General features: G+C 40.3%; 3 pseudogenes; all 3 read left to right on the top strand.

Moving 5' to 3' along the window:
• The window catches only part of LOC102510696, a 34,710-nt pseudogene extending 24,117 nt beyond the window's left edge, over positions 1-10,593 (top strand).
• The window catches only part of LOC116667318, a 434,058-nt pseudogene that overhangs the window by 44,495 nt on the left and 370,164 nt on the right, over positions 1-19,399 (top strand).
• On the top strand, positions 13,552-18,131 carry LOC116666873 (annotated as a pseudogene).

The following is a 19,399-nucleotide window of genomic DNA, read 5'->3' as shown; positions in this document are numbered from 1 at the left end:
TGTTATCACACCCACAAAGCAAAACACAACACTTGAATTAATGAAAGGCACTGTGTTTTGCTTTGCTTTACTTTGTATATTAACATGAAGTTAAGTGTAGTAAAGGCTCAGAAAATTACAAAGTTGCAAATCCTGTCAGTGTCGCCACTGCAAGTGTACTTCCTCAGTGAGCTTTCAGCCCAGGAGGAGCCATTATTCTGGAGGATATGTTGGAGATGCTGTCCTAGGCCCAGATGTGCTGTCTTGTCCTGGGTTTACTTTGGAGGTGCTCCAGGAGACCTCAGTGGTTAGGGGAAAACTGAATCTTTGGAGACCTGCAGGGTGAGTGCACATAGACAGTGGCTGGAGATGCTTCAGGAATGGAGACTACCCTGGGAGTCAGGTGGGAGGCTGGCCCTTGGGAATCCTGTCGTCATGTTATTGTCGGCAGTTCAGCAGGAACTCTGTGGAGTAGGATTTTAACCAGAAGACAGGAAGGTTCTCCATCAACATGATCAGCATTCGAGGACCGGTTGTCAGAGCTGTTAGGTCAAGCTTCATGAGCTGTAGCGTGAGTGACAGCTGCACTGTGTGGCAAGGATGGACAGTAAGAAATTTGGACCAAGGAGAGCACGCTGCTGCATCTTGGCTGGTGTTGAACCAGGCACTTTCCCGAGTGAGGCTGTGTGTATCGACCACCTCTGCCCCTGCTCTTCTTTACTATTTAATATTCAACTTTGCTGCTTTTGTTACACTTACCATGGGGAGGGGGTGTTTGGTGAAGGTGCGAGTGGCAGCTTCTGCCTCCATTTCATTTGTCAGCCCTCCTACTTCCTTTAGGAGAAGCAGAACTTTGTAACAAAACTCTTACTTGGAAGTAAATTGTTCCAACCAGGCATAAATGATTTATTATTTTGCACTGAAATCTCAAACAAAGGAAGCAGGTCCAACTTCTCAGAACTGACCTTGGCCATTACAGTTGATGTTTTGTCTTTTGTCTTGTCTTGTCTTAAATTGCCTTGCCTTGCTGGGTCATATGGTAAGTCTATTTTGAGTCTTTTGAGGAATCTCCATACTGTTTTCCACAATGGTTGCACCAAACTGCATTCCCATCAAAGTGTAGGAAGTTTTGAAAGTTTGTACCTTTTGACTCCCTTAAGCCATTTCACTCACACCCCTACCCTCTGCTTCTGGCAACCACCACTCTGTATTTATAAGCTTGTTTTTTCTTCTTTTTAAAATTTTAGATTATACATTTAAGTGAAATCATATGATTTTTTTCTCTATCTGAATAATTTTTCTTAGGATAATTTCCTTAAGGTCCATTCATGTTGTTGCAAATGGCAAGATTTCATTCTTTTTCATGGCTTAATTTTATTTATATATATATATATATATATATATATATATATATAAATATATAAATATATAACACACACACACATGCACACACACACACATACACTTTATTACACATATATATATACACATACACTTTATATACACATACATACACAATTAGATACACTGTGTGTGTGTATATATACATACACACATACACATATTTACATGTATATTTACACATACCTACATATCTCCCATTCTTTATTCATTCCTCTGTGGATGGGCATTTAGGAGGTTTCTACATCTGGGCTGTCATGAATACTGCTGCTGTGAGCATGGGCTGCAGATACCTCTTCTAGATCCTGATTTTAATTCTTTGGAAAATATACCCACAAGTAGGATTCCTGGATCATATGGGGATTTTATTTTTAATCTTTTAAGGAACCCCCATACTGTTTTTTATAGTAGTTGTATCAATGTACGTTCCCACCAACAGCACATAGTGTTCCTTTTTTCCACATCGTTGCCAATAGTAGTTCCTGTCTTTTTGACAAAAGCCACTGACGGGTGTGAGTGGCATCTCACTGTGGTTATGATTTGCAGTTCCCTGATAATTAGTGCTGTTGAGCATCTTTTCATGTACATGTTGTTTAATTGTACATATTCTTCGGCAAAATGTCTGTTCAGATTCCTCTGCCCACTTTAAATTTGATTATTTGGGGGGTTTGTTGTTGTTGTTATTGAGTTGTAGGAGTTCTTCATATATTTTGGACATAACGCCTTATCAGATACATGATTTGCAATTATTTTCTCTCATTCCGTAGGTTGCCTTTCCATACTGTTTTGATTAGTAGAGCTTTATAGTATATTTGAAATCAAGGCTCATGATCCTCCAGCTTTGTTCTTCTTTGTCAAGACTGCTTTGGTTATTTGAGGTCTTTCATAGCTCCACACAAAGTTTAGAATTGCTTGTTCTATTTCTGTGAAAAATGCCATTGGGATTTTGATCAAGTTTGCATTGAATATGTAGATTGCTTTCAGTACTATGGACACTTTAATAATGTAATTTTCTAATCCATGGACACAAAATATACTTTCATTTACTTGTCTCTTCTTTAGTTTCTTTCATCAGTGTCTTATTGTTTTAAATATAAAGCGTCTTTTACCTCCTTGGCTAATTTTAGTCCAGGTATTTTATTCTTTTTGATAAAATTGTAAATGGGATTGTTTTCTTAATTTCCCTCAATCTGAGTTTGTCATTAGCCTATAGTAATGCAATGCAGCAGATTTCCATATATTGATTTTGTATCCTGCAACTTTAGTGAATCCATTTATTGATTTTATTTAACAGGAAGATATAAAATTCTAAATTTACCTAAAAATATACTGAGCAACAGCTCTCAAAGTTAAAATTAAATCTAAAATCATAAATGGAGATTTAAAAAACTCTCTCAGTAACTGACAGAACAAAAATATCAGTAATGCTATAGAATATTTATACCATATATTTAAAAATGTATGCATAGAACACTGCATCCAACAGTCATAGAGTAGTTTTATCCTCTAGTGCACATGGAACATCTAACAAAGTTGATCACATGCTGACCTTAAAAAAGTCTTATCATAGTCTTAATAACAGACTTGACAAGAATATTACCAGAAAAAGGAAAATTATGGAATAATCCACCTGGTAAATATAGAAACATAAAGCCTCAAACAAAATATTGGCATATCAAATAAGGCATATTTTAAATAATACAAGTTAGCTTTGTCCAAGGAATAAAAGGTGGATTTAAGATTCAAAGTCAATCAATATAATTTACCATGTTAAGAAAGAAGAGCAGAAAACTACATAATTATAGCAAATGTGGGGGAAGAATCTCATAAAATTTAGCACCTTTTCATTAATAAAAAACTAACCCTAACCCTAACCTCCTACACTGCTGGTGGGAATGCAGTTTGGTGCAGCCACTGTGGAAAATAGTACGGAGATTCCTCAAAAGACTAGGCATAGACTTACCATATGACCCAGGAATCCCACTCCTGGGCATATATCCAGAAGGAACCCTACTTCAAAAAGACATCTGCACCCCAATGTTCACAGCAGCACTATTTACAATAGCCAAGACATGGAAACAGACTAAATATCTATCAGCAGATGACTGGATAAAGAAGATGTGGTATATTTCTACAATGAAAGACTATTCAGCCATAAAAATGACAACATAACACCATTTGCAGCAACATGGATGTCCCTAGAGAATGTCATTCTAAGTAAAGTAAGCCAGAAAAAGAAAGAAAAATACCATATGAGATCGCTTATATGTAAAATCTAAAAAAAAAAAGATGAAGAATAAAGAAAGAAAAAAACAAATGAACATAAATACAAAACAGAAACAGACTCATAGACAGAATACAAACTTGTGGTTACCGGGGGGGTGGGGGTGGGGGTGGGAAGGGACAGACTGGTAGTTTGAAATTTGTAGATACTGACAGGCATATGTAGAATAGATAAACAAGATTATACTGTATAGCACAGGGAAATATATACAAGATCTTGTGGTATCTCACAGTGAAAAAGAATGTGACAGTGAATATATGTATGTTCATGTATAACTGAAAAATTGTGCTCTGCACTGGAAATCAACACAACAGTGTAAACTGACTATAACTCAATAAAAAAAAATTTTTTTAAGAAATACTTAGTAAAATAAGGACAAAAGTGAATTTCCTTAATCTGAACTATAGTAACAGCAACAACAAAAAAATCTCAAGGAATCATCATATCTGATGATGAGATACTGAAGTCTTCCCCCTGAGATTAGGACTGAGACAACTACCACTTCTATTTAATTTATAATGAAGGTCTTATTCACTGTAATAAATCAAGGAAAGAAAAAATACATAAAACCAGAAATAAATAAAACTCTCAACCCCACAGATGATGTTATTGTTTATAAATAAAATCCAAGAGTGAATTTACTAAAGTTGCCAGATACGTAACATACAGAAACCAATTGTATTTCTATATGTAGCAACAAAAAATTGCAAAATAACAGTTTTAAATAATAGTAGTCATAGTCTCATCAGAATACAACAAATAGCTAGGGATAAATCTGTAAAAGACACGTGAAACCTCTACAGAGAACACTGCAGCACATTGTTGAAATAAAAGACTATCTCAGTTAGCGTGGCAGAGCATCCTATAATCACATATTAAAAAAATTCAGTATTGTAAAAATGTCAGTTCTTAAATTGATCTACAGATTCAGTGCAGTTGCAATAAAAATCCTAGCAGGTATTTTTTAATGGAAATTAATAAGCTGATTCTAAAATTTGTACAGAAGTTTAAGTACCAAGAATGGCCAAGACAATCTTGACAAATTACCATAAAGAGAATAGAGATAATAGAATTAGAGAATATACAGGAGTCAATACTTACAAAGTTAAACGATTGGGCAGTTTGTGCAAGAACAGATAAATAGCCCAATGGAAAAACATACCATTTTAGTTGGATCCAGCTTCAGGAAGCCGTTTGATTTGTGATAGAAAAGTAACACTGGGAGGAGTTCAATGACTAAGTCCATCCTCTTGGCCTTATACTCTCTGCTCAGCAACCCTGGGGTAAACTGGTAAGACTGTGGCTTGTCTTCTGTAAGCTCATGGCTTGTATATGAAAACAAAGCTAAAAGATTGAGAATCTGAATGCATTGGATCACTTTTGGTAGAAGCAGTGGATGGAGAGAAATCTACGTGTCATTTTCCATTACCTTTTTATGTTGAAATAATTGAAACCTTTCAGTAAAGCTGAAAGTATTGTACAAAGAAGTACATACAGTTCATCTCAGTTCCCCAATTGTTAACGTATTATCACTTTTTATTTTAATATTCTCTCCAGTTTTTCCCTAAATTATATAGCAAACATGCTGTCTTCTTACTTATATTTTAGTGTGTATTTCCTAAAACCAAGGACACTTTGTAATGGGTTCAACTGTTTCCCCTAAGTCCATATGTTGAATCCCTAACCCTCAGCGTCACTGCATTTGATAACACAGCCATTAAGAAGGTGATTAAGATTAAAGGAGGGCATAAATGTGGGACCCGAATCCAAAAGGACTGACACCTTATAAGAGGAGGAAGAGAGAGCAGGAGCGTCCATGCTCACTGAGGAAAGGCCTTGTTGGGGGCACAATAAGATGGATGTCTGCAAAATAGGAAGAGAAGTCTAACAAGAAATCAGCCTTGCTGGCAACTTCATCTTGGACTTCTGGCCTCTAGAACAGTGAGAAATTAAATTTCTGTTGTTTATATCTGTCCCCAGTCCCCGGGGCTGCCTCTTCCCCATCCTCAGATGAAGGTCTCTCCTCCTGCTACCACGACACCGCCTCCGCCTGCACAGCCCCGGCCATGGCTCTGCAGCTGCGGCCCCTCTGCGCCCCAGGCCAGTCTCTACGCTTGCGTGCCTGTGCTCGCGGATCCTGCCTTCTTTCTTCACCTGAGGCCGCCGCTGCCTCTCCTTTCTGCAGCCATGGAGTCCTCCACTTTTGCCTTGGTGCCTGTTTTCGCCCAGCTGAGCAACTTCCAGAATCTCCTCCCAGCTGTTGGCGCAGCCTCCTTCATTGCCATCCGTGCCCAGCACCCACACCACAGCCATGTCACTCCTGGCGACCCTGGGGCTGGACCTGGACAGGACCCTGGTCCCAGCTAGTGGGCTGGGCTGGCTCATAGACTATGGGAGCCACCCCCCGCCCCAGGCCCCTGCCCTCCTGGGCCCCTATGAGGTCCTTGGGGGAGCCCTGGAGGGCGGGCTTCCGGGTGGGGGAGCTCCCCTGGTAGATGATGGCTTCCCTGACTGGATGACCGAGCTGGTCGACTTTACAGCCCTTCCCCCTTTGGAGCCCCCTTGCCCTCAGGTGCCCTCCCCTCATCTTCCCAGATCTAGAAGCTATGCTTCCCTCCTATAAAGGAACTTGAGCAGATGGAAGACTTCTTCCTTGATGCTCCCTCCTCCCACCATCATCCCGAAGTCCTAAACCGCTGCTGCCACCGCCCCTCCCCTTCTCACCATTGACCTCCCCCAGGCCCCAGCCCTGGATACCCTTGACTTGCTAGCCATCTACTGTTGCAGGGAGGCTGGGCCAGGGGACTCTGGGTTGGCAACCCGGCCCCCATCCCAGCAACCCCTTTGTCCACCTCCACCCTCTCGCCCAGCCCCCTACCCCAATCCTGCCACCGCCCACGGGGACCACGAGCAAAAGGAGAGGGACCAGACCACATCAGCGGCTCTGAGGTACCTGCCAAGGAAGCGCCCAGAGGGCGAGGCCCTGGAGGGCGGGTGCCAGGGGCTGGAGACTCGGAACCGGGAGCTGAGGGAGACGGCTGAGTAGGCGGAGTGGGAAATCCAGTATGTCAAGGGGCTGCTCATCTAAGTGTACAAGGCTTGAAGCAAGGGGACCCGGAACAGCTAGCCAGGCAGGGGCTTTGTGCGGTAGGGGGCGCTGGTCTTCCGCTCTGGCTCCCTAGTCTTTCTGGGGCTGAGGTGGGAGGGTCCATCCCGCTGTCATCCCCCTGCATCCAGCTTCCCATCAAACCCTTCCCTCCCTCCTCCCACCCCCCTTTCTCTCTCCTCTTTGATCCTTGTCTCCTCTCGTTTACATTCTGATTTGGCTCCCCTCTTCTCTCCACAGAATCAAGGCATGTTTGGCCTCAGTCAACATGTACATCCTTATGTAACAGCTGAGGAACAGAGCCCCACAGGGAATTTGGGGAGCAGGGGAGAGCTTGGAAACTTAGTCTCCCAAACAGGGAAATGAGGCCAGGAAGCTCTGCAGAATGACGATGCATAGGAGGACAGGGGAACCATCTGGGGACTAAGCCAAGAAAAGTTCTAAGAATGGTGCCCATAGAATGTAAGCCAAACAAGCCAGGTGACCTTGGAGAACTACATTTGGGGGATGGAACCAAAAGGTGGCCAAGTTCGCAGAGCAGATGGATATACAGGCAGATGGGGAGGTGGGCTGGGTGGAGAACAGCCGTTATTGGTGATTGGGTGTTCATTTTAGCTCTGGGAGAAAATCAGTGTTGTGTGAAGTTGTTGGGGTGAGGGCCACATCAAGGTGAGGGAGGGGTAGGGACTGATCATTTTTGGGGTATCGTGAGTGGAAATAAAATGAAGCATTTCCTCTGGGAAAAAAAAATCTGTTGTTTAAGGAACTCAATCTGTAATATTTTGACAGTAAATTATGACTGTACTAGGAGACTAACACACTCCCCTATTACAGCACAGCCATTAACATCAGGACATTATTAGTATTCATACAGTACCACTATCTAATCCACAGAGCCATTCAGGTTTTCTGATTTCCCAACTATGTTCTTTATAGCAAAAACAAAACAAATAAACAAAACAAATAAATAAAAATGGACTTCTTTTTCACCCTTCTGTCTCCATTCCAGGATCCAATTCAGGATCATACATTGATCTATTTGTCATATGTTTTTAGTTACCTTTACTTTGGAACGATTTCCCTAATATTTAATTATCTTTTATGATCTTAACATTTTTAGAGTTCTGGCCATTCATCTCATATAATTTCCTTTGATTTAGATTTGTTTTATATTTTTGTATGATAAGATTAAGCATATGCATTTTGGGCCAGAATACTAGAGAAGTCAACCTGTGGTCTTTTCAGTGCAACATAATAAAGACCCATGATATTCATGTGTCTCTGACTGATGATGTTAACTTTTATCACTTGACTAAGATGATGTCAGTGAGGTTACTCCACTTTGAAGTTAGTTAATAAGTATTTTTATTTATTAACTGATATGTGTAAGTACTTTATCAATTAATAAGTAATTAATCATTGTTTTCTGGGGCAAAACTTTGACACTATGTATAAACCCTGTTTCCTCAAGCATTTATCCATTAATTTTAGCATCTCCTGATGATCTTTCCTGAATCAATTAATATAAATAGTGATTTTCTAATCTATCATAGAAAATCTAAGCAAAGAAATGGAGGATATAAAAAATCAAATAGAAATTATAGAACTGAAAAATACATTAACCAAAATAAAAAAGCCACCAGAGAGGCCAATGATCAATATTCAGAATTACTATCACAGGGCAAATAATAACGGAACTTGAAGACAGAAGAGAACAGTGAAAATAACCCAAACTGCACAACAGAGAGAAAATAGACTGAAAGAAGTTAATAGAATCACAGGGAATCATCTGTAGAAAAATAACAAAAAATTTAACATTTGTATCAGCAGAGTCCCAAAAGGAAAAGAGAAAAATGTGGGACTGAAATAGTTTTCAAAGAAATAATAGACATAAATTTATAGGTACAAGGAGCTGTGTGAACCCCAAACAGAAATACATATCAAGACACATCAGAAATAAACTTCTGAGAACTACAGATAAAGGGAAACTCTCAAAAGTAGTAAAAGAGAAAAGATGAACTAATTACAAGGGAGAACAGTAGCTATCTCAATTGAAACCATGGAACCCAGAAGGAAGTGGCACACCTTTAAAGCAATGAAAGAAAAAAATATATATTACTCCAGATTTCTACATCAAGCAAAGCTGTCCTTCCAGAATAAAGGTGAAATCAAGACATTCTCAGATGAATGAAAACTAAGAAATTTTGTTGCCAGTAGAGCTGCTCGTAAAAATTCCCAAAAGAAGTTCTTCAGGCAGAAGGGAAGTGACACCAGAAGGAAACTTGAAATACCAGGAGTGAAGAAGGAATCATAAAAGGAGTAAATATGGAATGCAACACAACTAATATTACATTTCTTCTGATACTGGGACTTAAGAAGCATCACACCTTCTGCTTTCACTCTTTTAGAATCTTGAGGCCTCCAAGTTTTGCAGAAGTTCACACTAGCTTTCTAGAAGAGGAGAGGCCTCCTTGGGGCACACACAGTGATGGCATCAACTTCTAGGTATGTGAGTAGGTTGTTTTGGGTGTTTCATTTCCATTTAAGCCATAGAAGTGACCCTAGGCAAGACCAGGAGGAAAATCACCAAGATTTCAAAACCACAGAATAGAGAAGTAATAAATCTTTGTTGTTTTAAGCCTGTTGCAAATAATTCTTAAGAAAATAAAGATAAGCCAGAGATTTCGTGAGAATATTTCCAAAACACATATCTGATATAGAACTTATATCCAAAACATATAAAGAACACTGATAATTCAGTAAGAAACCACTCAGCCCAATACAGAGATGGGGGGTATTTTTCTATCAATACTTCAACATAGAAAATAAATGAATGTCAAAATATATATGAAAAGGTGGGTAAAATCATTAGTCGTGGAAATTAATTACTACTTAGTAATAAATTGAAATCAACTACTGACACATACAATAACATAGAGGAATCAATATATGATAATGAAAACCAGAACAGCGGTTTTTCTCTCTGGGTGCAAGGCAGTAACTGGAAAAAGAGAGAAGTGAACAGTTTTTGTTGTAGAAATGCTGTGTATCTTAATTAAGGTGGTGGTTACATAGGTGTATACATTTGTCAAACCCATCGAACTTTAAACTTACCAACTGTGTTTTTTCAGTAAAGGTAAATCACAGCCCCCAAAAAAGAGAAATGGAAAAAATAAATGATAAAACAAGCTGAAAACGTTAATATAAATTATGAGCAAATACATAATTTTTCTCAAAATATAAAGTACTTACAAAAACTGAAATCAAAATTTGTTATTTATAAAGACAATCTTCTAAAACAAAGCATTATTCAGTCAGTCCTTGAACACTGTGGATTTTAACTGCATGAGTCCACTTATTCAGGGATTTTTTTCAATATTAAATACTACATTACCAAATGACCTGAGGTTGGTTGAGTCTACCAAATCGGGACCACATATGTGGAGGAACCAAGTATATGGAGGGCCAACTCTGAGTTACACACAGACTTTTGGCTGCAAGGAGGATTAGTGCCCCTAACTCCTGCATTATTTGAGGGTCAATTATAATCAACTTTTGAGTTGTGAGCATATATTTGTGAAATAAAATTAACCATTGTAAAACTCTTCCTGCTACTCTAATGGGAGGAACAGTGCACAGTGCATAGATACTTACAAGCTAACTACAGAAATTTCTCCCTGACACTAATGTTCAAATAACTTTATCTCTTGTTTGATAACAGTGAGGAAACTTCCAGAAAATATTGAGTGTTTTCCAGGGGTTGGTGTTTCTATTGATAGTGAATTGTAGTGTATTTATTTATATGTATGTGTGTATACACACACACACACACACACACACACACACTTTTATATCCTGTATTTTCATGATGTTTAGATGGAAACGCCAATGTAGGATCGCTGGGATCAATGTCAGTACTGTCATGAACATATATTCCACTTGCTCAATATTTCTCTGAAGAAAGATTTTTTCTTACAATAGAAGTTTTGTTTAGCCAATCACCATTTCCTTATTTCTCTTGATGATTCAGTGATATCAAAGAATGCTTTGTTAAGAAGGACCAACTTTGTTCAATTATAAATTATGGCTCAACATATAATTCTGTGTCCAACACAAGACATAATGATTCAGATTTATGATTATCTTATAATACTGAAATAACTGTATTATGTTAAGGAAACCTACTTGGCTGAATCAAAATTTATGTGATGTTAAGGACTGTAAAAAGCCAGCCAAGAAGTCTCAGTGGATTACTGAAATCATACATGGAGAGGAAGGATAATACCGTATCTGTGAATTCTGGTCATTAAAAATGTGTTTGCCTAGTGCTTCCAGGGCCACTGAAGGAGAAAAAAACCCTGGAGGAACAATGAGTGGGTTTTTATTAGAAAAATGCCCCTTGGAATAATTGCCAAAGTGTTCACAGTAGCTGGGGAGAACACTCTGCAGGCCACCAGATGGAGAAGGCAGAGGTGAAAGACACTTGGGGCGCTGTCAGCCCTTCGCACCCACCATTTATACTTCGCTTTCCCTTCCTGCACTGCGCACAGCCACTCAGGGTGCTAGTGACAAGACTTATTTCAAGCATGGAATAACCAATTCAATAAGTCCTCACAATTTGACAAGCAACCCACATACGGACCACACCCTTCCCCTTCATTCCACCAGTACCAGGCAATTATTAACTCCCTATTTACAATGGTTCCCAAATTTTGCGTACATCAGTATCACCTAGGCGGCTTGTCAAAACACAGATTGTGGGGCTGCACCTGAAGAGTTTCTGATTCTATAGGTGGGACTCAAGAATCTGCCTTTATAACAAGTTACTAGGTGCTGTATTGCTACTGGTATAGGGACCACACTTTGAGAACCAATGTAATATTTCATTCCTTTGACATCATTCCAGTTCTCTTCTGGGAGGAGTATGTCAGTCTTTCAAGAAGATTAGCAGTGAGGGAAAGAAGCTGAGGAAATAATAAGCTGCTTTACATCCAGAAATGAAGTGGAATATAATTAAATAAATCTAGCAGGAAGTACGCTCAAGAGAGGGGCTTGTTGGAATTGAGATGTTTGTAGGAAGCACAGATAGAAAGCCTGAAGAGGCAGAAGAGAGAGGAAAGAGGAAGTTTATTTACATTTCCCTACTTTGTGTGTAGCTGGCTCTGAGGGCCACGAGCAGAGCTAGCTAGTGGAAACTGTGATGGAACATTTCCAGAGAATTTCCCAGGGCTGCTATACAGGGAACTTGTCATCCTTGAACACCACGTGTAAGGAGCTGCACACAGAAATTCTCTGTGTACTTCAGCTTAAGATAAAAAGTAATAAATTTATTTTCTAGCTTGCCAGTCACTCTAGTGATAAATTAACAGGTAATTAATTTGTTAGCGAGTACTTCTTTCCATTATTTACTTCAACTTGAAAATGTTTTCTGTGAAACATGCCAATGGGAAATCATAAAATATTGCTTTGTAATCTTGTTGATGTTCTAATTAACCAACGCAGGACAGTAGTTACCAGGCATTTCCCCCAAATCTCAGTGAGTCTGCCCTTTGCACTTGGAGTGAGGCTAGGCAAAGCAGTTACAAAATAAAAGGAATTAATGTCATTTAATAACACAGTGACTGAGTATTAGGCAGTTGAATGGGGAAGAAGGAAAATGAGTCAAGACCAGAAGTATTCAGAAATCTAGAAGGCCAAGATTGGGTGCAGGTAATATGCAGAAATAAAAAGTAAATAAATAATTGTGGGAGTCAGTTCCAGGTAAGCTGGAGAAAACACGTTCCACCCTGTCTGTACCACTGAGTGCAGCTCTGAGACAGAATGCACAGAGCAGCTGTTAGAGGACCCTGCAAACTGAATAACATCAGGAGAATTGGAAAGAAGACCAGAATTTAAAGTACCACCAAATCTCTGGTAAAGTTACCCTGTTTTTCATCCTCTGGTCCTGTCACCTCTTGGTCCCAAAAGTAAGCAGCACAGAATAACTAAGGCCCTGTGTTTCTGAATACAGAACCTGAGAGAAGTACTCCAGGGACATGAAGTGTACTGGGGAGGTTACTGATGAGGGCAGACCTCATGAAAGAAATCTCAGTAAATTTTTAAATAATCTTAGGAAATTTAATCCCAAACTTTGTGTGCATGGCTGGACCTGATGCTAATCAGTGTAATAAAGACTTGTAAAACCTGATTATCAGAAAGACTTCTGGTCAGACCCGGACAGCCGCTGGACGTGCACTTAGTGGGGCAGATCTGAATAGCTCTGCAAAGGTTTTGAAACTGAATTGACAGTCAACCCGGAGCCAAGGAAGATGGGCTGAAACCTGTGGCCTGAATTTAACCAGGTACATTTCTTGCCAAAACAAACATACCAACTTTATTCAAAGGATTAAAAAAAAAAAACCCTCAGCGTATGAAAGCCTGATATAGCAATCCAAAATTCCTCAGCATTTGAAGAAACAGGAGACTCTCAATTCTTACGGGAAAAGACGATCAACAAATATCAACATTGACATGACAAAGTTATTAGAATTACCTGACAAAGATTTTAAAATAGTAAGTTATTTAAAATATTCTAACGAGAAATTGCAAGCACTCCTAAAATTAATACATAGGTTGGAGGACTCAGAAATGAGGTATAAAGAAGGATCAGAAGGGGGTCCGCCGCGTCTCCGCCAGCGGTCGGCCCTGAACCGCGCGCCGCCGCGAGCTCTCGGACTCGAGCCAGCGCCTGAGGAGCCCGGGGCCACCGCCCGCAGCGGCCGAGCTCAGGGCCGGCTGAGCGGGACGCCGCCGCCGCTGCCGCCGCCTCCTCCTCCTCCTCAGCGGGCGGCGGCCCGGGCCCGGCAGCCACGGCCGAAGACCCCCTGGGACGGGCGCCTGCGGTGAACAGGAGGGGAAGCAGGAGAAGGAGGTCGCGCGGCCTCAGCCCGGGCCGCCGCCCCAGGCGCCGCCCTGCCGGCCCCTCGGCGCTGAGGTGGCTCGCGCGCCCCCGCCGGTCGCCACGGATCCGCTGAAGAAGATCAAAAGGCGGCTTGTCAGTGACACTCCGAGGGCGCCGAGGTGTAGACAAGGCCAACTGGTGCCCCTGAACAGACAGGCCTGGGTGAGAGCGGCGGCGGCAGCGGGTGACCGTGGAGGGGCCCCCACACGAGCTGCCGCTGGGGAGCCTCGCTCTGGACGGGGCCCCTCAGCTCCGCACCAGAGATTATACACGAGGACTGGAAGGTGGGGTCGGCCGGGGAGAGGGACCAGGCTTCCGCCGCTGCCCTCGCATGAGGTGCGGTCACCAGGGAGGGTGCGCATGCGCAACCCCCACCCCATCCCCCACCCCCCTACTCCCCGCGCAAGATCTCCACGGAGAACGTCGACAAGCGCCCATCACTACCAGCCGACACCCGGCTGCCCGAGGGCCTACCGTGAGAAGTTGACCCCCAATATCCCCATCTTTGACAAGCCCCTCGGCTGCCGCCTCCGCCGTGTCAGCCTGCCTGGGATCGACTTTGGGAAACTGGAGACCTACATCAAGTTGGACAAGATGGGAGAGGGTACATATGCCACCGTCTGCAAAGGCAAAAGCAAGCTCACAGACAACCTTGTGGCACCAGGGAGATCAGACTGAACACGAAGAGGGGGCGCCCTGCACCGCCTTCTGGGAAGCGTCCCTGCTCAAGGACCTCAAACACGCCAGCATCATCCCGCCACACGACATTATCCTCAGAGAAGTCGCTCACCCTTGTCTTTGAGTACCCGGACAGGGACCTGACGCAGTACCCAGATGGCTGTGGGAACGTCATCAACAGGCACAATGCGAAACTCTTCCTGTTCCAGCTGATCCGCGGCCTGGCCTGCTGCCACCGGCAGAAGGTGCTACACCGAGACGTCAAGCCCCAGAACCTGCTCATCAACGAGAGAGGAGAGCTCAAGCTGGCCCGGGCCGAGTCAGTTCCAATGAGGACCTACTCCAATTAGGTTGTAAGGCTGTGTACCGGCCCCCAACATCCTGCTCAGGTCCACGGACTGCTCCTCTCAGATTGGCATGTGGGGTGTGGGCTGCATCTTCTATGAGATGGCCACGGGCCGGCCCTTCTTCCCTGGGCTCCACGGTGGAGGAACAGCTGCACTTCATCTTCAGCGTCTTGGGAGCCCCCAACTGAGGAGACGTGGCCAGGCATCCTGTCCAGTGAAGAGTTCAAGACATACTGCTATCCCCAGTCCCCTTGTCCTTGCAGTAGACTTGACAGAGGCGGGGCTGACCTCCACACCAAGCTGCTGCAGCTTGAAGTTCGCAATTGTATCTCCGCAGAGGATGCCATGAAACTTCTGTTCTTCCTCAGCCTGTGGAAGCGCATCCACAAACTTCCTGACACTTCTTCCATATTTGCACTAAAGGAGATCCAGCTACAAAAGGAGGCCAGGCTTCGGTCTTCATCAATGCCTGACTAAGGCAGGCCAGCTTCCTGAGTGGTGGACACCGAGTTCTAAGCCACAGACTGAGGCCCCAGCAGGCAGCAGCTGGAGGAATGCCACACCCCTCACAGGGCAGCCCCCAGCTGCATCCTTCCTGCTTGCTGCCTGCCTGCCTGCCTACCTGCCTGACTGAACACTCACCTTCCCACGTGTCCCCTGCTGCCTGTGCGAACACCTGACCATTGGCCTGTCAGCCCACCCATTGGCCTGTCTGCTGGGTGCTAACAAAGCTCTCATCGCTCCTTAAATTAAAAAAAAAAAAAAAATCAAAAGGAAATATTTGAACTGAAAAATAAAATAACTGAAGTATAAAACTCACTAAATGAGCTCAAAAGCATAAAGTGCATAACAGATGAAATTGTCAGTGAAACTGAAAAATAGATCAATAGAAACTATTTAACCTGGAAAAAGATATTGAAGACAAATTAACAGAGCGAGAGGAACCTGTAAGAAAATAACAAAAGGCATAACATTCTTGCCATCAGAGTCCCAGAAGGACAGCAGAACAAGTTCAGTACTGAAAAAATATAATTCAAGATATAACATCTCTAAACTTCCTTAGTGTGGCAAACCACATAAACCTATCCCTAAACAGGATAAACCATCCCTAAACAGGATAAACCCAAAGAAATTCCATGCTTAGACCAATCATAATCAGACTGTTGAAACTAAAGTAAAAGAAAAACTGAAATCAGTCAGAAAAAATGGCATATTACCTGTAAGAGAAGAACAATTTGAATGACTAACCAGAAACTACAGAAGGAAGTGGCATATTTTTCAGTTGCTGAAAGAACAGAACTATCAGCTTGAAAATCTATATTTATTAAAAATGACTCTAGGCATGAAGGTGAAATGAAAGTGTTCTCAGATGAAGGAAAACTAACAGAATTTGTTGCCAGCAGATTTGCCCTAAAGGAATTGCTAAAGGAAGTTCTTCAGATTGAAGGGAAATGATACCAGAAAATGATAGTATCTTAGGGATAGTAAGCAAGAGAAATGGTCATTGTCATGGTACATATAATAGGCTATTCTCTTAAGTTCTTTGAAATGCAGTTGATGGTTGAAAGCAGAAAAAATAATAACACTATCTGCAGGTTTTTTAATGTGTACAGTTGTAATATATAATACAACTACAAAATAAAGGGGTTAAAGAGATTCACATGGTTTTAAGACAAAATTCCACTTAAGGATAAAAGTATTCATTTCAATGAGACTGTGAAAAGTTAAATATGTAAACTGTAATTTTCAAAGAAACCATCAAAAACTATTTATACAAGACATAAAAAAAACACAGTCAATAAAGTTGAATGATAAAAGTATTCAAATAACTCAAAATGAAGGCAGGATTTGGGGAAACAAAGGAAAAACAGAGGAAAAACACATAAATCACTTAAAATGGTAGATCTAAATCCAAACATATCAATAATTACATTAATTTTAAATGACCTAAACTCACCATTTAAAAGACAGACTCTCACAATAAATATGGTAAGATTCTACTTATAAGAGTTATCTAGAGCAGCCAAACTCTTAGAAAAAGAAAGTAGAATGGTGGTTGTCAGGAGAGGAAAGTTAGCTTCCTAATGAGTATAGAATTTGAGTTTTGTAGGATGAAAAAATTCTAGAGATGTGTTACATAACAATATGCATTTGGTAACACTTTTATACTGTACACTTAAATGGTTAAGAGGATAAACTTTATATATCTATAACACAATAAAACATACTGAAGTTGTCAAAATAAAAGAAACATCCCTACAAATAAATAAAACATAGTCAAACTATATGTGGTTTTTAAGAAACCAATGTCAAATATCAGTGTTTATAAATGAAAGAATGATAAATGATATAGCGTACAAACACTAATCAAAATAATACTGAAGTGAATATATTAATACAAAGAAGTATACTTCAAAGAATGAAAATTACCAAGAATAAGAACATTACATAATAAACTTATCAATTTACCAAGAAAATGTAGATTCCTAAATGTACATATACCTAACAAAAGAGTTTTAAAATGCACAGAATAAAGAGGGTGGAGTTAAGGAGAAATAAACAAACCTACAAATATAATTAGAGACTTCAACTCTCCTCTATTAGTACTGGATTCAACTAAGAAAAAGAAAGCCAGCAGGGATGTGGAAGAACTGGGCATCACCATTAACTGAAAAGGTAAAATTTACAATTACAGAATGCTTTACTGAACAATAGCAGAATATATATTATATATATTGTATTCAAAATTTACAAAAAAAATTCAACAATAAGAACATAATCTGATTTAAAGTGAACAAGAGATCTGAACAGACAACTACTGAAGATTTTCAGACAGTAAATAAGCATGTAAAAAGATGTTCAACACCATTTGTTATTAGGAGAATGAAAATTAACAAACTGATGGGTTACCTCTACACAGCTTTCAAAGAGACTAAACCAAAAACTGACAATACCTGTTGTTGGTGAGGATGCAGAGTAACAGGAACTCTCATGCAATGCTGCTGGGAATGGAAAATGGTAGAGCCACTTTGGAAGACAATTTAGCAGTGTTTTACAAAGTTCATTGTATTACCATAAAATCCAGCAACTGCACTCCTAGGTATTTAAATATTTCAAAGCTATATAGATATAAAATTCAACACCTAAACGTTTACAACTGCTTTACTCAATACTATTAAAAACTAAAAGCAACCAGGATGTCCTTGAGTACATGAATGGGTAAGCAAACAGTGGTACATCCATACAATGGAATATTACTGAATAAGAGAATGAGCCATCAAGACATGAAAATACACAAATGTATCTTAAATGAATATCACTAAGTTAAAGAAACCCATCGGAAAAGGCTACATACTGTACAATTCTAGTTATATAGCATTCTGAATAAAGCGAAAACTATATATATTATAAACAGATCAGTGGTTGCCAGGAGTTCAGGGAACAAGAGGAAGGGATCAGTTTCCTAGGTGAAGCTTTGAAGATTTTTTAGCTTGGTGAAACCATCTGTATATTTTAAAAACAGGTACATGTTATATGTATGTCAAAACCCACAGAACTTTACAGCATAAAAACCAAATATTGATGTATACAAGTTACAAATAGCTAGGAGATCAGTGTATCCCAGAATAGAATGTAGAATGTGACTAAAGAATCTAACTATATACAAAGGTATGTAAAACCTCACTGAAGGGAAAAAGACCTAAGAAACTTTAATGTGAGTGGAATCTGTGAGATTAACCCAACACAATTAACAAAATGGTAATAAGAATATACGTATTGATAATTACATTAAATATAAAGGGATTAACTGCTCTGACCAAAAAATATAGACTGACGGACTGGATACAAAAAGAAGACGCATGTGTATGCTATGTACAAGAGACCCGCTTCAGACCTAGAGACACATGCAAGCTGAAAGTGAGGGGATGGGAAAACAAAAATTCCTTACAAACGGAAACCAAAAGAAAGCTGGAGTAGCAATACTTATATCTAACAACAGTGATCTTAAAGACTGTTATGAGAGTCACAAAAGGATTCTACATAATACTCAAGGTACCAATCCAAGAAGGTATAACAGCTGTAAATATATACGCACCCAACAAAGGAACACCTCAATATATAAGGCAATTTTTAACGAACATAAAAGGAGAAATCAACAATAACACAATAATTGTGAGGAACCTTAACACCTACTTTTATCAATGGACATCCAGACAGAAAGCCAGTAAAGAAATACAGACCCCAAATGACATGTTAGACCAGATGGGCTTAATTAATATCTAAGAGCATTCTAATTGAAAGCAACATAATACACATTCTTCTCAAATGCACATGGAATAAACTCCAGAATCAATCACATATTGGATCACAAAGGAAGCCTCAGTAATTTAAGAAAATTAAAATCATACTAAGAACCTTTTCTGATCACAAGGCTATAAGGTCAGAAATCAACTACAAGGAAAAAAAAATGCAAAAACTGCAAATACGTGGAGGCTAAACAATATGCCACTACACAATCAGTGAATCACTGTAGAAATCAAAGAGAAAATTGGAAAATACTTTGAGATCAATGAAAATGAAAACACAACAATCACACAGGTTTTGAGATGCGGCAAAAGCAGTTCTAAGAGGCAAGATTATAACAATACAAGTCTACCTCAGGA

This window comes from Camelus ferus, chromosome 11 (genome assembly GCF_009834535.1).
Source record: "Camelus ferus isolate YT-003-E chromosome 11, BCGSAC_Cfer_1.0, whole genome shotgun sequence".
NCBI lineage: Eukaryota > Metazoa > Chordata > Mammalia > Artiodactyla > Camelidae > Camelus > Camelus ferus.
The sequence above is the reverse complement of the archived record's forward strand: the minus strand, read 5'-3'. Positions and strand labels throughout refer to the sequence as shown.